At 48.1% G+C, this 6,000-nt stretch overlaps 1 protein-coding gene across 1 annotated transcript in view; it reads left to right on the top strand.

The window, feature by feature from the left end:
* Positions 1-3,330: 3,330 nt before the first annotated feature.
* Positions 3,331-6,000, top strand: part of MME (membrane metalloendopeptidase) — a 39,063-nt gene continuing 36,393 nt past the window's right edge. The window contains exon 1 of the mRNA XM_086754401.1: positions 3,331-3,637. The gene's annotated coding sequence lies outside the window, so the exon portion shown is untranslated. The remainder of the gene's footprint in view (positions 3,638-6,000) is intronic.

The following is a 6,000-nucleotide window of genomic DNA, read 5'->3' as shown; positions in this document are numbered from 1 at the left end:
TTTTCCCAGTAATACTTCTAACTATGCTTGCCAGTATGGCTGCAGAGAAATTCTGGAGCCCAGAAAGCCTGTTAGCCTGCATTAACTGAAGAATTGTGTGTGGCTTTTAGGCAAGCTCAGAAACAGTCAAAAAAAGAGCAGCTTTTCAGCCAAGCATTTTATCAGGCTTGTAAACACCTGCAAATCAGTGACACCACAAAGCCTGTCAACTAACAAAGACAAAGCTTTGTAATACAATACAATTAGACCTGAATAATTTAGGCACTGAAGCAAATATTTTGAGTCCTACGCTGTTTACTTCCCTGAATGAGAAATTACCCAGACTGGATTCATTATAAACCTACCGAGAAAAAAACCCAAATGAGTTAACATGCAGTTTGTTAAACTTTACCATCTAAATTGTCACACAGTCCAACTGCACTGAACACACACAGGGCCAAGGAGGGAGGGCAGGAGATTTTTCCATTTTCCTCTTCTGCCTGTGACCCAGGACTTGACAGGGAGAAGAGATCAGCAGGTTTAAGATGGGTGGTCAAAATCACACAGGCAGAATGAATGTTGATGGTTGCTTGCTTCTTGAACGTTGACTTTGTTACTTTGGGAAAGTGAGCTTTCCCAAAAAGAATTAAGCATCATGAATGTTGTTTCATAGTAAAGTAAATGAGTCCTAGTTTCCTAAAAGTCATCCAGAGGTCATACTGTGAATAAGGTCATCCTGCTGTCGGTTTGGACCAACTGGAGAAAACAATATTCAATGGGGTTTTGGCTTTTCTTCACTTGATGAAGAATTCAAGTTGAGCTATTGTGACGCAGTTTGTTTTTCTGAAGGCTGGACAGTGCATCCATTTTTGTACGTTGTTCTGAATTACCTGCAGGCATTGTTTTGCGAGAAGCATACTTCCCTAGCCACTGATTTTTAAGAAATAGTACTACTATCTCATCTCAAATTAGTATTGAGCAGACATCTTTATTTTTCAAGGACACTGATTTAACGACACTGTGCTCTTTTATTAACTGACTTTTTTCATTACCTGACTCTCTAAAGAATATGTTGAGTTTTACTTGCTTCTGTAAATCTACCAAGTATTTCTTTCAGTCTGGTGGTTGCCCATTAGAAGTCCAGGGAACTGTCAGCAGTAATGCCAGATCCTATTAAACTTAGCCCTAAAGGATGAACCTGCAAACTCTTAATCCTGCTGGCTTTCGCACTGAAAGCAGTGAGATTACTTGAGCGTAAGACAATTCAGGAAGGTTATAAAGACAAACTATTTAATCTCTATATGTGAGGGTTTTGTTATTTTTTTCAGTTCTGGGGTGAACTTTCTGTTGTTGGTTTGCTTTTTTGTTTCTTACCTCAGCTTTGTGAAATTGTAGTACTAGAAGGGTGGTTCACCTTGGCATTGGGTGCACGCCTTATCAATGTGTAGGGCGTTGCCATTCATAGAATGAAGCTGCAGGTCTCTTACTATCCCTAAAATTATAGGGCATAAAAATGACCAAATACACTCTTGATCTCAGCTAGGAATTCGTAGTTGTTCATATGCGGAGCTTGACGGTCAGTGAAAGAAGGAACTTAATGCGTATGCCACTTACTGATAATAGGGCTTTGCTTATTTCTTAGGCAGGGCATTTTCACTATTGGCTCAATGGGAGTTTTCCCTAAGTAAGGCCCAAACAGGAATCTCAGCACTTGACTCACAGATCACACCTCTCCTAGCCTGCGTATACACCAATGGCTAATCCCTCTTTCCAAGCACAAGGTTCTACAGGAGTGGAAACTCTCGCACTGCTCGTCAGGCATCTTAGTCCTCTTTGGGGTATTTACAGATTGCCAGTCGAGTTTCTCCCTTTTCTCTTTGTGGTGAATTAGGCAGCTACACTTCTTTGGTTCACCTGAAGTTTTTGAAACAAGTCCTTGTTTTGCCATTTCAATTCAGTGTGTTCACACGCATCACCCTCGACTTTTCAAGCTTTGTTCTACTTAAGCCTGTACAATAGGCATCTAGTTACAAAATCACGTGTATTTTTAACGACTCCTCTGTTCTTACCTTGCTTGGTGAGATTTCTCTATTGTTTGTGTCAGGCTGACTTTAAGGCACCAGGTAATATCAGGAGCAGATGGCTTGTTCCAGTAACCAGAATGGAACTCGGCAAGAGTAAATGCGGAAAAGGTTGAAAGTGAGATATTTGTACTAATTTGAACATTGATTCTCCTGCCTGTAAGAAAATGCAGTATTTCTGTTCTGTAGACTTTTGGAAATGTTTTTCCTGCCTAGTTTTGGTACTTCTATTGCCTTTTCTCTTCAGTGAATAAAACCTTATTTGGTTTTGGTCCTTCTTCAGATACTCATTTCGCAAAAGCAGTTCGTTTTTACAGCTAGTGCTCAGCTACTGCCTTATCAGCCTCCCCTCTTCATTGCATCTGCTCTGCAGATCATTTCCTGTGCCGTTCCGAATCAGTTTCCACCTTTCTCAGAAAGGAGGAAGGTTGCCCCACTCAAGCTGCAGACATTTTAGCGTGTGTAGCTGCTAATAAAAGATTTTTAAAAATTCAGCTGCCATTTCTGCCTCAGAGGTAACAAAGGTGCTTTTAGGAAGGCAGCAAAAAGTAAGCATGATGTCTGGATTGAGCAAGAGGAATGACAGCAACTCATACTGCTTCTTGTGATGTTTCCTGATTGATTAGTAAAAATGAAACTCAACAAGAGTGAAACTTAGTAAGAATGGAACAAATAGTCTTTTGCTATTGGGTTGGCTGGCACATCTAATGACAGAGCTCGGAGCTGGCTCTCCGTGCAAGGAGTCAGAGCTGTCTCCCTCCCGAGAAGAAATCACTCAGTGCACGAGGATACAAGACCTTGCAGAGGGTACGTGACTGCGTTAATTTGACAAAGGCAATGAGTCTGCATGCAAACAGGCACCAAGCACTGCAGGCATGCAGCCCGTCTCCTTCCCTGTGCATCATTTCTTTCCTTCTCTTGAACTGAGCGGAGAGAAATGAAAAGCCGGAGAAGGCAGGGAGGCGCAGGCTGCTCTCGCACTCCAGCTCAGCTGTCGCTGTGCCTTCGGCCTCGGTGCCTTCCAGCCTCCTCCGCGGCGGCGCGGCGGGCAGAGGCGGCCCCGAGCCTGCGGTCCTGGGTCAGCTCCGTCGGACACAACGCTCCTCTGCCCCGCCCGCCCGCGGGCGGCAGCGCCTTCTCCCTCCTCTACCTCGGCGCCGGGGGAAGCTTGGCGAGGTGGATAGCGTGGTCTGGCGCTGTCGGGGCGGGGGGAGCTTATTTGCTTCTTCCCTGCCCCATCGCGTTTTTATGATCGCGAAGAGGAAGGAACCTTCAGGTCACCCGGAGAACCGCTCGTCCGGCAGCCCGCGGACAAGGGCTCCTTTGATCGCCGGCAGCTTTGCTCTGCGGCGGCAGCGGCGAGCGGGGGGCGCCCCGCGCTTTGATGTCCCGGCGATGCCGGCTGCCCGCGGGCGGGCCGGGCGCTGAGCCCCGCCGGCGGCCGCCCGCCGCCCCGCCAGCCTAGCCTGTGGCCGCCTTCCCCGGCACCCGCGGGCGCTGCCCCCGCCACCTCCGCCCGGCGCTGCTCGGGGATGTGTGTGGCAGCCGCGGGGCCGGACCCCTCCGAGCGCCAGCCGGTGAGTTGCGGGGACGGGGGCCACCGGGAGCGCGGCGGGCACGGCGGCGGGACGGACGGGTGCGCCCGCCGCCCCGCGGGGATTTCTGACCGTCCCCGAGTTAGGAGCGTCCCCAGCGCGCGCGCTCCGGGCACCGGGAACTTGGGTCTCGGGGCGGGCTGCGGGCCCGGCTCGGCCGGGGGTCGCGCCTCCCGGAGCAGCGCCGCGAGCCCGCGGGACGGCAGCCCCGCACCGCCCCGCAACTGCGGCGGGCGTCCAGCGCCCTCCCCGCACGGCCCGGCCGGCTGCACCGCGCGGCGGCCCCGGCCCCGCCGCCCCGCCCCGCGCAGGGCGGCCCCGGCCCGCGGCGCCACCCAGCGGCGGCCAGTGCGCAGCGGCGGCCGGCTGAGCGCCGCGAGAGGGGCTCGCCCACGGGTGGGCTGCCGGCCCGTGCCGCTTCTCGGGCGCCCTTTAACGTCGATTTTCAACACACACACATACACAGTCCCAAAAATAAAGCTCGTGCCTTAACTCTCCGTGCACCTAGACCAGGATCAGCCGAAGTCATTTCAGCTGTCTTTAGTAGGCTGAGTAGAGGCGATGACAGAGACACGTAAGAGAAATGTAAGGAAACCATAATACCTAGGCTTATGTCTGCTTAAATTATTCTTACGCTTTTGCTGTGCTTGCAGTTAACACATAAAGAAGCTTTTGCTTGGTGTTCGTTAACGCAGATGAGTTCTCTAAATAACTAGAAGTAAAAATCAGTCAGTGGGATGCCCACAGACGCGAGGAACACTCCTGCAGGAACAGAAAGATGAGCTCACTTGGAAAAACGTAGCTGACTGTAAGGAACAGATTTGCACGTGAAAGGAACAGTGTTTCTTGCTGCTATAATGAACAGTGTTTTCAGTGCTCTGTGCTCTAAAGACACCACTAGAATCAGACGATAAGCATAATTTCTTAAATTAGGGTCCAAGCATTCAGAGGATTGTGAGGGCTGGTCAGTATTTAGTCAATATAAATAGCATTTATTTGCTGCTTAACATGACTGGAAGTGAGAAGGGTGTAATGGTTAACTTGTTATCTGTGAATTTATAGCTCACATTTAGTGCAGGGCAAACTTCTCTACATAGCTCTTTCTTTTATGTAGTTCTGTGGGATTTCAGTCCTCTGACTTGCTGATTTGACCAAAAGCCTACTCTTAGAAAAAAATAATTGCTTATAAGTAAAATGAAAGCAGTTGTAATGGTGCCTCTGCGTTTGAAAAAAACAGAGGCTGGGCAGACCTTGCGGGATTCCAGCCTCCTGAGCTGTGGAAGACCTGTGATTCTGGCACTGCCTGTCACTTCATCCATCATCATGTCTGGGGGTAGTGACAAAAGTGGAGATGAGATACACTGAAATAAATCATTCTCTCATTCTTTAGAGAAACAGTGTTAGTATGGTAGTGTCCAGGGATCCACAGAGACAGGTACTGCGTAAACACACGGAACACAAGATCTCTGTTTACTTAGGTCCATAATACTGAGTTATTTGACATCTTTGCGTTATTAGTAAACACAGACACTTTAAGGACACATTTTTGCAGGGGAGAAGCTAGCGTTCTAGGTGAGGACATCAAAGACAGGCAGGCATTATTGGCAACTAAGGAACATGAATCAGGCAGAAACAGAGGGTCCCAAGGACCGCGTATCTGAAAGGCTGTAGCAGCTTGAGGAGCAGAGATGAATACAAGCCAGCAATACAGTTAAACCAGTTTAAAATAATAATGTTCAAGCCCTTGACTTGAATGGATGCAGAAATGGAGAAGGGTTCCCTTACTGCTGTTGCACCGACTTACAGAGAGTGGGGAAAAAGGGTGTGGTGAATGTAGGTGTTTCCATTATTTATCCCAGTGGAACTCTCATATTCTTACCATTGAATGGAAAGGGTGTGTACTCTGTCTGTGGATGTAAAGATCCCCAGGAAATGCTGTAAATAGAAACTGTTGCATTTTCATTGTGAAATGCTGAGAAATACATGATTGTACGTATGGGAATTTGAATCTCTCACCAGAGGAAAGTCTGGCCCTAAATAAATGGGAGCAGATGAAGACAGAGCAAAGAACTGTAGAACAGCAATACTGAAAAGGCTGGCCAAGTTATCTTTAAAGAGCAACAGAAATGCAGTCTTAAAATCTACTATTGCATACACATTCCGTGAGCGAGTGAGTCCATTCACACTCCCAGCAGTTTTGCGTGTATGCGTTGTAGTTACTCCTGATTTACAGCATTCTAACCTCTCGAGAGAGGACTTGGTTGTACATCTTTAAAAATTACTGTGAAGACTCACGATCTTCAGTGTGAATTCGACAGGCTCCCAGCAGAGACTGATTCTTTTTT

The sequence above is a fragment of the Chlamydotis macqueenii genome, chromosome 9 (assembly GCF_036417535.1).
Source record: "Chlamydotis macqueenii isolate bChlMac1 chromosome 9, bChlMac1.mat, whole genome shotgun sequence".
Classification (NCBI taxonomy): Eukaryota; Metazoa; Chordata; class Aves; order Otidiformes; family Otididae; genus Chlamydotis; species Chlamydotis macqueenii.
The sequence above is the reverse complement of the archived record's forward strand: the minus strand, read 5'-3'. Positions and strand labels throughout refer to the sequence as shown.